Genomic DNA, 14,306 nt, shown 5'->3' on the forward strand with positions numbered 1-14,306 from the left:
GTAATGAAATGCTTCTTCTAAGTATGTGGTTATTAATAAATAATTGAAAAATACATAAAAAATAATATTTTAAAAATGTAGGAAACAGCGTATCTTGAAATGGAGATCTTCTTTAAGGGTTAAATACTTTTTCAATTTTATATCTTGCAGGGTTTATAGTGAGTTTAATATTGTATAACTGTATTAACTCCACTGTGAACCTAAAAATTTACAGCCACTTTTGAAAGAGAAGTATCCTTGCTCTGGAAAGTGTTACCGAATATGTTAAAGCTGCAGTGTAACGCTTCTTCTAATCGTGTGGCTATTAAATTTTTTTTTATTAAAAAATATATTTCTTCAAAGCATAAAAATTTGCTCCTTAATAATTGGTAGATGTGAAAAACATTACCATTGAAATCTACCTGATGACTTTACATTCATGCTCAGGTGCCAAGGATCTTAGAAAGTAAGTGACTGTGACTAGTAACACTTACATCATATTTTATAGTGAGTACAATATTATATAACTGTATTAATTCAACTGTAAACCTAAAAATTTATAGCCAATCTTGAAACAGTTGCATCTTAGCTCTGGAAATTGTTATTGATATGTCAGTGCTGTTGTAATGAAATGCTTCTTCTAATTATGTGGTTATTAAATAGTAATTAAAAAAGTAAATGAGATATTAAAAAGAAATAAATAAAAGATCTAAAAAATATGATGTAAGTGATAGAGTGTAGAAAACAGGCATTCAACTGTTTGCTTGGTATAAATCTAATCTATTACAAAGGCAGCATAATTTAACCTGTTTTCAAATACAAAACCTTTTAAAAATAAATGATATAGCAGAAGATTCCTTATATGTGTGTCCACAACGTTTATTTAGCAAAAACAATAAAATATAAGATATTGATCATAAACAAATCAAAAAGTAAAAGTTGTGTTACTACTAAAATGTAGATTAATTTACTTTAAACCTTGAAAAAAATTAGAGAAAGGATTAAAATCACAGGATTTAGCAAATATGGGCCTGGATTCTTCATTAATAACAGAGACAAATTGATGTCGGGTGGTTACTGAAGGCATTAAAAATGTGCCTTAGTATGGAATTTGGCACAGTCAAGGTTACTATTTTATGATTTGATATAACCATATTAAATCATTTTTATAAATAAATTAAATGTCAACTATAGTTTATAAATGGTTCTTCACAAATTCCCTAGGTTTTATATCTGTTCTGTTGCTTCCTTACTGTATAGATGCCTTTTAATTCACATAGCAAGGATATGGACTCAAGTTAAATATTCAGTCAGTGGTAAGATACATAAAAAATGTAATGCATATTCAGAAAGGAATGTTATTTGGTCATAAAATAATCTTGGAATCCTGTCATTTCTGCTAGCATGTGTGGACCTGGAGGACATACTTTAAGTGAAATGAACCAGGCACAGTAAGACAAACACCCCATGCATGAATCATAGATGTAACCTAAAAAGGGAGGTCTCATAGGAAATGAAAGCATAATAGTAATGCCCAGAGACTAAGATCTACGTGGAAGAGAGGGGGCCAGGATACTTTATATCAGGAGAGCCTGGTACATTGTTACTCATTGTAAGAGGAGTATATCTACTGTTCTATATCACAGCAGGATGAATATAATTGTACAACTCAAAATAGAAGAGGGGAATTTGAATGTATTTAACACAAATAAATGATAAGTTTTCAGGTGATAAATATGTTAATTACTGAACTGATCACTACCCAAGGTGTATAGGATTCAAAATACCACATTGTTACTCATAAATGTATGCAAATAAAATTGTCAATTTAAAATATTAATTTAAAAAATATTGGGTGATTGTTCTAAAGCTTTATTCATTCACATTGGAGTTTCTATATTCATCTTGTTTTATTTTTATTTTTTTAAAATATTACTTCTCAAAAAATGTAAACTCCATTTCTGTGAACAAATATTAAAATCTATACAAATGGTGAGTATTCAACCAGAATACCTGCTTCCTGCTTTGGGTCAGTGGAAGGTATCAGATGGATTTCTATCATGGTACCCTTTGACATCAATGTAAAGCTGGAGGCATGATGTGGAATAAAAGCATGGGTCTGCTTTTTCACACTGGTTCCCCAGTGGTACTGATGTACCATGATAGTAAACTCTCAGTGCTTTGCATTGGATGACTGCCTTCAACGTGACTCATTTTTCATTTCATATTTTGCATGATTCTCCTGCTATGAATATCTTTCCACTTTAAGTTCTTTCTACCACCTTTAACTCTGCACCATTTATTCTTTTACCATAATGTAGCTGCATGAGGTTGGTCCAGTGAACAATGGACAAGGGCCTCAGTGTGGTCAGGCAAAGGGCAAGTGAAAACTCACCCTCTGCTGTTAGGTAGCTGTTGGCTACCCCTAAAATAAAGGTGTCACTCTTTCCCCAGTGTAGTTTTCTGGACAGATCACTGCTGTGTTTATTAGACCTTAACGCTGGGCTTGGAACATCAGTTGATGCTCTCCTTTAGCAGTTTGCATACTGTTCTCCAAAACTATTAGAGTTAGCCTTCAGCAAGATGTCTTAAGGTCATACTTTTGATAACATGGTCAAGATTTGAAGTTTAATCCCAATTAGATACCATTTTGTCATAGAGGTATAAGGTTCAGGTGTAAATCAGATTAAGTTTTAGTGAGGCATTACTGAAACTGGAAACAGTCACTTCCAGAATTCTAATCCCCAAGCTGCTTTCAAGAACTATATAGAATTAGTAGATCTCAGTCGAGATTCAGAGATGCCTAAGTAACAAAGGAATCTTCCATGAGTCTAAACATATCTTCCTTCAGTTTTATGATCACCCAGAAGTTCAGGATCTCTATTTCACTCTCAGGAGATCTCAAGGAGGGCATATCAGAGTCCTGAACTCAGGCACACTATTATGGGACTAAAGCACGGCATAAAAATCACATATGTTCCTCCAGGACTAGTATAAAATTATTATAACCATATTGGTATAAAAACATAGATTTATTTCCTTGCAGCTCTGGAAGAAGTTGAAAATCAGCTTGACTGGAATAAGGTTAAGGTGCTCAATTAGATGGATCCTCTTGGATTATATAGGCAAGAACAGGCTTCTTTGCATTCTCCAGCTTTGAGGTTGCTGGCAGTCCTTGGCTCATGATTTCATCCTAGAATCAAGGTGTTCTTCCTTCATCAACACATCTACTTCCTCCTGTGATGGCCCAGCAACTTTCCTATCACTCTTGTGATAGCATCTAGGAGCCACTTGGATATTGTAGGCTCATCTCATTTCAAGTTCCTTACATTAATCCCATATTCACAAACTATTTGCCAAGCTATTAAAATGTAGATAATATCTTTAGAAGTGCATTATTCATCCTACCTCAAAGACTCACCTCCCCAAATACAGTATTAGATGGGTTTGAACAATGAAATATAACACTGTCATCCTCTTTTACAAGTAGTAAAGGAGCCTATTGAATCTTCCAAAGAAGAGACTGGCTACCTAATAAACACTGCAATTGAATTAGCTTTCAGTCTAGATGAAGCAAGGCTCAAGGAACATTTACCTTCACGTGTAACATGGCTTATCTTTTGTGAAGCAAGATTCATACTCACTACAGCAGTTGCCTTTTTTTTAAATGGAGTTTTTCTCTATTATATGTTCTTTTAGAACTGTATTTATACTATATTTACTCTAGAGTGGAGCTTTGTTTATTAGATTATGAGCTTTTGTATCTGTGTTCTGGATTGCAAGACTTACTTATTTTGTATTAACAACTCATCAACAGAACCATACATATTCTATACACAAAAAGTATTGAACACCAGCAGTGAAAAAGTAAAAACTAAGACTATTTGAAGTATGTTGTGTGTTATATTCTTTTAATATTTTTTATACTTCACTAAAATATTGTGGTGAAACAGACAAAAAACAGAAGGAGTCAGGGGAAAGCCACTTTTTATTTCACCTTCAAAGCAACCTTCCAAAAACCTTAATTGAATTGTTAGAGATAGGAAGATTAATACTAAGAAATTACATATGTTTCCAAAATAATTTAGACACTGAACTGAAAAGCTGAATACCGAGTAATTATCTATGTTTTGAGACTGTAATCCCTTGACACCACATTCTTATCAATTTAGAATATCGTATTTACATAGTTGATTCACCAGTTTTTCTTTTACACTGTGTTATTTGGACTAAGCATTGCTGTTTGCAGAAAATAGTGCTTGCTCCTTTGTCGTATATTTTTTTCTTCTTTTTCACAACTCTCCCTGTTCCTTTGAGGATGGAGCACAATTGCTTCCTGGGGTCAGTGGAGTTCCATTGACCTGAAACACAGTAAAGAAGTGGGGCCTCTTCCTTTCCTGCTTAAACTCTACTTGTTCCAAGAGTGTTTATTCAGGTGAGATTTTTCACCCACTGGGGACAAAACCAGCCTCATGAAATCCTGAATGGTGTTCAGTGTTGCTTAGAGAAAACTTTTTAAAAGAAGATTTAATCTGAATATTAGTATATAATAATGTGTGTACCTGGAATGATCTCCTTAGGAAAGTATTGAAATTCATACAATTAAATCACAGATTTTAAGTAGACCAAAGAAACTATTGTGCTGACAGAAAATAAAGAGTATGTGTGTCCCATTGCCAGCGTCTCTGATTATTTATCACCAAGATCTGATGCTGAGGTGTGTGTCCACTGGTTTTCTCAACCAGACTCTGGTTGGGTCCAAGCTTGACGACAAGCAGCATCCTTGTCACCTTGCAGATGAGACTGAGAAAAACATTATATTATATTGCTTCATTTCATGAAAATACGCTTTTTATTACCTTTCGACTTTTAGAGACTGATGGTGCTGAAACAAAACACAGGACCTTGTGCTTGTGAGGCAAGGACTTTACCATTGAACTAAATCCCCAACCCTGCTTTTTATGAAATAACCAAGACATCAAATGTCACTCACCATCTGTCATAGAGAAAACCCCACAGAATAAACAGATAGAATGCCCTTGGCCAGTCTTATCAATCCCCCATTAACCACTGAAAAGAGAAGGCAATCAACAGCCTTTACTTCAACATGACTCATTTGGATTCAATAGTTACATGCTCAGATCTCTAAGAAGTACTTCTGTTAAACCCTTCCTCTGACTCAAGTGTTTCTTTCATGAGAACATGTGTGTGATGGGGCTCCTCTTCTTTAATATCTTTTATTTACACTTTTGCATTAGTTATTCTGACTAAATTGAAAATCTCTTAAACTCACCATGGTTTTGCAAATGTTTCTTCATGTAATTTTTAGTTGGCTTTTAGTCCATCTTCACAAGAATTCAAGAATCTTCAAAGGGATGTTTTCCTTAGAAAAAATTGTAGTCTAAAGGAAATTAAATAATTAAAATCAAAGACTGCCAATTTTTATTTTACTTAATATGATGATTGTTTGATGTTGCTTAATGTTTAAATCTCATATGGATTATAACATTATATATATATTGATGTTATATAATTATCCTCTATTATTATGCCTCAAATTATTACTGTAAATGTGTTACAGTGGCTGGGGTAGTAGCTCAGTTCTACCATGCTTTTCCTTTCTTATTTCAAAGTTTCTTAAAAATGTTTTTCCCAATTCTTCTGGATTAGCTACCGAACCCAGGCAAGCTAAACTCCATAGCATAGATTGATAAGTGCCTCTTCAGGTGATCCCTACCCACATCTTCCTCTGATTCCTGATCAGCCTGAGATACTGGCCCATCTAGGACTCTGACAAGTATACCATATACCATTCATCAAAGAAGCTTATTTTTTAAACAGATGGGGGTTACTGAAGAATCCCACAACTTGTCAGACACAGAGTATATGCTTCTAAAATACGAGTCCTAGGTGACATATCTACAGTTGAGCCTCTATAGCTAAGGTTCATGGAACATACTGGAATGAAGGTAGAGAGAAACTAGTGCATCCCTCAATTCTCACCAGTGAAACTTTCTTATACAATAGGGTGTGATGCACACAGAAGACCACAACTGACCAAGCTATAGAATAAGAGACCGAAGAGTATGTGTCCCTGGATAGGACTCCTATATTAAATCTCACCTACACATGGCTCAGGGACCATTGAGGAAGAGGGGTCAGAAAGATTGTAAGAGCCAGGGCTGGATCATGAACATAGGGAAGCAGAGGCTTTCAGTCCCCTGGAAATTTGTACTTGTGAACTTGTGGCAATGGTGACATCGAGCACAAGACCCATGCCAACTCAATTAAACAAGGGCCCAGAGGGGAGAAAGGGAAATAGATGGCAGGCTGACCCTAGACTGGAAACTACTGGAGACTGATTACTACTGGGTGAGGGAGAGTAGGTCTTACTTTTGATTTCTACATGGACTGACAAGCCTCCAGTGAATGAGTTTGCACAGAAGGACATCTGGGTACAAATGTTTGACTGGATAGGACTTAACATGTATGGTGGAGTACATGTTAAGGTCTGGTGAGGGAGTGGGAAGATATAAATGGGGGAAGGGGTCTAAATTTGATTAAGAACTGTTGTATGAAATGTACAAATATTAAAAGAATGGTGGAAAATATTTCTGTAAAATAGATCTGTTTTTTTAAATATTTAGAAATAATAAATATAGTTAATCTGTTACCTGACTGGTATAGATGAGAACAGGAGACAAAAACTCATTAGGCAGCTTAGGGCAGGAACCTCAAAAACTTTTGTTCTTGGACAAAAGGTCAAAATATCTTTGGTTTTGCTTTGGACAGGTCCCAGGATTTCTAGAAGGAAGATAGGGTTTCTTGCTATCTTTCTTCCACTAAATGAGCATCCCTAACTGGAGTCTGTACATGAGGAGGTGACTGAAATTGATGGTAGGCACCTGTTCACCTTGTGGCTTGGCCAACTGGAATAACTAGCTTATTCCCCTCCCTCTGCTTCACCCCACTTTCTGCCAATGTCTTTAAAAAGCCTCTCATCTAGCAGTCTGATGTCATCACAATCCCCAGACCCTACCCTTCTCTATGGGAGTTCTGCCTTCTTTCTCTGAAGGTCCAACTTATAAATCTATAGAAAAACTCCTTTCTGAGCTAATCCTCCCATTATCAATGATTTCATTCTTCAATTTTATAAGAAAAGAACCCAGAGACCACTGATTCAGTGGAAGTTTTATGTCATTTTGAGTATTTGGCACCCTAACCACGAGTTAACTCTACCCAAGGTAAGAGAGAAACCCTCTGTCAAATTCAAAGATATCCTAGGTTTCCCATTTCAGAAGAAGTACAATATATATAAGGACAAAGGAAAACTTCGCTCAATATTGCTTCTAGAATACACACCAATATTTGCAAGTAAATATTAATATATTAAAATGAGTATAAATGGCATACATTGTTCTTAATGTCAATGTTGTTATGATTACAGATGTTGTTAGCCCTTGTGATCACATTTTTAGATATTGACAAGTTCAGAATGACCAGGAAAACATTACGGGAGTAACCATTTGGTTAAATTTGAATTCTCAAAGACTGAAAACTCCTCTAAAAAGCACATTTTGACGTTAGAGAAAATAGAACAGTATTGAGGTCAAATTCAAAGTTTGGGATATCCAAAGTAATGCCATTTTCAACAAATAGGACAATCTTTGAAGAATCTTTAATAAAAGATCCTCCAACTTGTGGCCTCAAGTTTGAAGTCCTCTTTTCTCAGCTTTCCTAGCTGGAATTGTAGTTCTGCACCACAATACCACCCCAAAAAAATGAGAAAGAAAGAAATTCTAATGTGTAAAACTATTGCCAAAAATTTGTCTTATTAGTGTAAATAGAAAAAAAATATTGAAACATTTTACTGTCTTTCTTACAAATAAGTTTGAAATATCACATTTGACTATTAATGGTAAGCCACAATACATTTTAAAATCCAGATCTATGCCGCAGGGTTTTTTTTTTTTTTTTTTTTTTAAGTTTTTGTCAATTTTAACCTTACTGCAAGCATTCCTATCCCAAAATGCCATGGCAAGCAATGAAGATTTATTAGAAAAAAATTAATTAAAAAAAATAGAAAGTGAGTGACCGCATAACCAAAATGCATTTGCTGTTCACATATAGTAGATTTTCCAGCAAATGAAATCAGTTATATGAGAGCTGTCTATGGATCCCTATGCAAAACCTAAGTGAAGGGTATAGAACACTGAAAACAGTACACTTTGTTTAAAGTATGGGTTTGTTGACAAAAAAAGCTGCTATATGTAAATTCATCATCTATGTTATTTGTAATGTCCAAATGATTCTGAATTTTCAAAAACATCTCATCTCTGAACACTTGCTTTTCCATTACATTAGTATTAGATATGACATGGGTGGTAACTTCAATATGAAGTTGATTGATAATACAGTATGTAATCACTAGGCAATCAATAGGTGCATATAATATTTATGATTTGTAGTAAGTATATGAAAATATAAATAGATACATAGATGATTAATAGATTATAGGTAGACAGAGAGACAGGCAGACAGATGAACAAAATCACAATATATATTAATCCCCACAATGATCAGTTGAAAGATTCCATATCTGGTATTCTTAAATTCCTCTTTTCCCCCTGTACTTTGTACAGATTTATAGAAGACTGTGACAAGCAGGTTTTATGCACTGAAGGACATTTGGGTACACTAACTTGACAGGCCTTAATGTATATGACAGAATACAAGAAATCTGGTGGGTGGGTATGAGGGGGTGAAGTTTGGGCAAGGGGTAAAAATATGATTAAGATGTTTTGTATGAAAGTCACAAAAATTTAATTTAAAATATACCTTAGCCGGGCATGCTGGCACATGTCTTTAATACCAGTACTTGGGAGGCAGAGGCAGGCAGATCTCTGTGAGTTTGAGGCCAGCATGGCCTACGTAGTGAATTCCAGGGCAGCTGGGGCTACAGGGAAACCCTGTTTGATAATGGCATATACATACATATATATATATATATATATAATTATACATGGGGGAAACAAAGGACGCAATAAATATATGAATATCTGATTTAAGGTTTTTTTCCTACTAAAACAACACTCAAACATGTAAACTTTCATATTACACATTTTCCATATTATTTCATAAAATGAAATACTTTTTTAACTCAAGCAAAATCTCAATGGCTACATCCATAAAACTGAATAACCAGTTATAAAAAAAAGTGACATTATCTTATGCTTTAGAAATTATACTTTGGACAGTATCTTACTATTGATTGTTTCCACTCACAGGCAAGGCATCTACAGAACCATCTGTCTCTCAGTGCCCTGGCCTTCGGCCATTATTAGAAGATGGGTGAACTGCACTTGTGCTGTAAAACGTTTTCCTTTATGGGATGAAAGAAATCTTGGTGTCACACTCTTAACAGTGCTTTCTTGTAAAGGCTGTGAAAACACTTTATGTCCTGTAGGAACAGAATCAAAATCTCCTTTTGAGGCCACAGGATGTCATTATTGTGGACTACAGTGTCTCTTTCAGTGGATTATACACTATTTAGTCACAGTCCTCAGCACACAAAGGAAGCTGTATGAAAGAGTTCTGTGGTCTGAAGAGATCCAAAGCACTCTTCTCAATGAGATGGCAGCATTCAGGTTTCTCTGTCACTGAGTCAGTCAAAATATATTAACCTTATGGTCCTATTTATTATATTACTGTATCAGATTAAAAATTGTCAAAATATGCTGATTTAAGGAATTAACTTAGGTAAAAGTTATACAAACTAAAATATACAAATAGGGATATTTTGGCAGTACTAATCTGCCTATGGCAATTTTTCTCTGAAGTCTGATTCTTTTGTAGGCCTCTAAATATTTACACTGCCTGCATCCTCCATGTGAGATAGTTTTAATGTTCTGTTTCTTGACATTTTCTTTATTCATACTTCAAATTTGGTTCAGTTGGCACCTGCTCTAATGTATCTTCACAAATCAACCCTTCTCTTCTAATGAGTTAACCTTATGTTTTTTTAGAGAAGTTTTAAAGTTTATACCAGGATTGAGCTTACAGTACCCAGAGGTCATGTATAATCCTCAGACTTACACACACAGACTCCCTCTCTGTCACAGTCGGCACTGGATGGGTCTGAGTTCATTTGTTAAGATGCTGAAGGTACATCACCATATTGTTACCATCACAATCCGTGGTTTATTTAGGGTTCTTTCTTGGTGCTATACATGCTATAGTCTTCAAAGAATGATTTTTTTTTTAACAATAGTTCCCATTGTACAGTATCATACAGAAGAGTTTTTCTGTTCTAAAACCCCTTTGTGTTCTGCATAGCCATCCTATCCTCTATGTCAACACCTGCAATACTGAATCAGTGTCCTTTGTCATAACATTTTCTATTCCAAAAACAGATATTAAATACTTTCAATCACACACCATACAGCCTGTTCATATTGGTTTCTTTCATGTAGTAATATGCATGGAAGCCTCTTCCAATGTCTCATGGATTATCAGCTCATTTCTTTTCAGCTCTAAATGATAGCTACTGTTTGGATATTAAGGTGGCTATAAACATGCTTGCAAGTTTTCTCAGATAGTATTGAATCAACACATCTATAATGAGAGCCTACTTTTTTGGAAACACTATCTTAGGCATTAGGACACATATGACATCTGCTATGACTTGGTATAACTCTGGAGATGATGAGAATTCTGGAAGAGTGACAATGGGCTTGATGGCCAGGGTAGTGATTTATGCATTTAATCTCAGCACCAAGTAGGCTGAGGCCAAAGAATGTCTAGTTTGAGGTCATTTGGCTACTTAATGAGACTGGCTTAAAAGCCAAAACACACACACACACACACACACACACACACACACACACCAATGTTATAAGAACAAGAATGCAACATCAATTGTGACACTACAGTTACAGTATTATTCATTGTAGTATTTTCAGGCTAGGCACATGGCTAAGGAGTTGGCATTCTCATGACTTCCAAAGGAAAAAAGAGGTTTCAAGCATAAGTGTGTCCCAAGGGGCACTTATTCCTCTGAGGAGTGGGGCCTGCAGCAGGGAATTGGCTGCATAGAGTTAACTACAGAGAGGGAGCTGTGGAGAGTTAGCCATGGAGGGAGGAGCATTGGCACCACCTTGGAAGTGAGCAGCATGGAAAAAAATGGCCCAGGTGTCTCACCTGTGTGGACACGAGAGGGAGCATTCACCTACCTGGGATAAGACCACAGGCCCACGAGGTATGGATGAAAGCTAAGGGAGACTGTGGGCAGAGTACAGAAGCAATCTGGACCCATAGGCCACTGAGCCACAGAGCAGAATGGGGCACCAGGTGTTTGCCTTTGTAAGTTACTCTATTTTCCCTACCTTGAATATAAACTACGAAAAGTTAAGATAAAGGTGTGTTATATGGTTTGTCTAATAGCGCCATGAGCAAGGATCCGTAAGAGAACTTGGGCGACAAATTGGCGCAAGCTGGCAGGATGACTGCACGAGGAATGACAAGCCTTGGGAGCTTGGGAAAAGCTAGGGAACTAATGGAGGTGCTAATATGAATCTTATAATAGATTATAAAATATGTAACTAAAATGGAGCTGGCCACACAGAAGCCTGGACCACAGCTGTATTGTAAATGTGGGGAAATAGCCCAGTTAAGGATATACAAAAATTTGTTAAAGGTTATGGAAAGGCTAGAAAAACTTTTACAGGCCTGGGACAAAAGCAGAGAACCCAGAGAGGGCATGGCCACTTTGCACAATAAAAGATTTGCCCAAAGCAGGGGAAGCTGAAAAGGCCAGGGAGGTGCTGGCAGATTCAGTTGCAGAACTTGAGAGAGAGGAAAAGGAGACATTTTAACTTGCGTAAGTTCCAAGGACTCCAGGAAAAAGACAGATATTAATGAAAAATGAAAGTGGCTAAGGCTGTCCCTCAGATTCAACCTTTGAAACAAAAAGGAAAGGAAGCTAGCAGTACTGTAGCTAAGAAATACTCCATACTGGAACTTAAAACTAGGACAAACTTACAAGCAAGCAATCAAAGAGCCACTCACCACATGGCTAGTGAGGGTATGGGACATGGGAGCAACTAAGGGTCAGTCTAAGTCCCTCAGAAGCTTCACAGCTGAGGTATATAACCACCCATTCATCTTTGCAATATAGGCTGCTCAATCTAGGCCAATGCAGTGGGGAGCAGTCCTTAATGGGGTGGCTGTTGAGGGCATTAAAGATACTTGGTCATCACCAAAGGAAACTTCCATAATTAACAGAGACTGGAGGATTATAAAAGAGGAACAGGCATTACTGAGAGAACTAGGTATGAGAAAAGCAATATATGATACCCAGTTCACTGGGCCAGATAAGACTGTGTTTACCAGAGATGTAATGGAAAGCTTATTTCAAGTTGAACCTTGAGAATGGTATGGAGTTTTAATGGTTTTTACTAAGCCCTTTAATAGGACAGGATCTTTGTAAAGTGAGAGAGGCTTTAGCAGATCTAAGTGACTGACCAATGTGTAAAATGTGTCTTTAGAATAACAGAGCAGCCTACAAGAGATATAAAAAGTACCAGACAGAAGAAATGGTATATTTGTGTTACTCTCAGACAAATGTGGCAAGATTTACTTTGAGGTCAAATTGCCAAAGAAAAAATTGATAGAAAATTAAATTCGGTACTAAGGAGTTTCTGGAAGTCTTTAAAACCAAACCAACAGTTTTGGCATTCAAAGGATGAAAACTGTCCAAGGGGTGGTTAGGAATCCCCAAAGATTAAATATAGTGTATTTCTCTCCTGATAAAGGCTATGCTGGGGTGCAGGCAGTTTTTCCCATCAAGGCCTCCCCCAGCTGCCAGTTATGGTCATTGGAGAGATGAGCGATATGGCTAAAATCAGGAGGCAGAACCAGGACCTGCTAGACTCAGGGAACCAACAGGTGCAGCAGGGACAAGAGAAACCCCCGCCTCCTAAGCCCGGTGCTGGGTCAGGCAACTGGAGCCAACACCTGTAAGTGTATCAAGGATGAAAGAATACAAAGAGATTCCATGCAAGATTCCATTCCTAGAATGCAGAATGACTCTCAAGGGTAAGTAAATATAGTAAAGAACTAACCAAATAAATGCCTCTTACCCATGCTATGGTACCTAACAAAGATCTATGGAGAAAACGGTTAATACGAATGGATAAAACCTTTCCATGCTGTGTTAGACCTTGCATATAATTGATTTAATACATGATATTAACCTTCCTTCAAGTGTTTTACAGATGTGAAATCCCTTTGAAAGATACCTGAAGAAACAAAGGCCAGCTATAGCTGTAAGATTCTTGGGAGTTTTATGGTTGGGTAAGATAAAAACAGAGGCTCCCAAACTATACAACTATTAAGAAAATCTACAGTACAAGGGATGGGTTGCCCCCCTATTAGCTGTTGGTCAGAGAGAGATCTTAGACATCCTCAAATTCACCAAGGCCATTGCCACTAATGTTGGTTGTACACTAGAAAGGTTGGTAAGGCCATGTTACTGAAGACACTGCATGATGTGAGCATTGGAAGAAAAGAAGAGATGAAGCTGAGACTAAGCCAAAACTCCATTCCACTGGATGGATGACATTCACAGTACCAGAAGATGCTATGGAGATGGTTGGGGAAGAAAGGGTCCCCTATGAGTCTACTCAACATTGAACCTATGTACTGCACACTATGGACATGCCAAGCAATGCTGGCAAGTGCAATAATGGCTTCACTAACATATGTACAACTGACAAATTTCTAATTGGATAAGGCCCACTCCTAGGGGTGGAACACATATCTGGTGCTGTAGACCAGGCCAACATCCTGTGGCAAGGAAGGCTACAGAACCTAGCGGGGAAGCCATTACAAGTATCCTGTTTAATGAATATAGTACACCTGCTGGTATATCCTCTATGCATTTGTATTTACATTCATGTTTGTTTAGATGTGTCTACTTCCTTCCATTTGTCTTTATAGTAGAAGAAACACCACCATGGTAGATAAATGGCCACGGCTTGAAGATAAATAATGGGGAGGCCCAAGAAATCACTATCTTGCCATGACACAAGAGAGATCACCCTACATCTGTCACCCCCTCCAAGGCTCAGGGACCTTAGCAAAAGATTAGTGGAAAGATTGTAAGAGCCAGAGGAAGGGGTGGAGTGTATCCTGAGGGACACTTATTCCTCTGAGAGGCAGGGCCTGTTGCAAAGAATTGGGTGCAGAGAGTTAGCTCTGGAGAGGGAGCTGTGGAAAGTTAGCCACGGAGGAAGGAGCATTGGTGCCATCTTGGAAGTGAGTGGTGA

The sequence above is a fragment of the Nannospalax galili genome, unplaced genomic scaffold, assembly GCF_000622305.1.
Source record: "Nannospalax galili isolate Female #2095 unplaced genomic scaffold, S.galili_v1.0 scaffold1205, whole genome shotgun sequence".
NCBI classification, from domain to species: Eukaryota; Metazoa; Chordata; class Mammalia; order Rodentia; family Spalacidae; genus Nannospalax; species Nannospalax galili.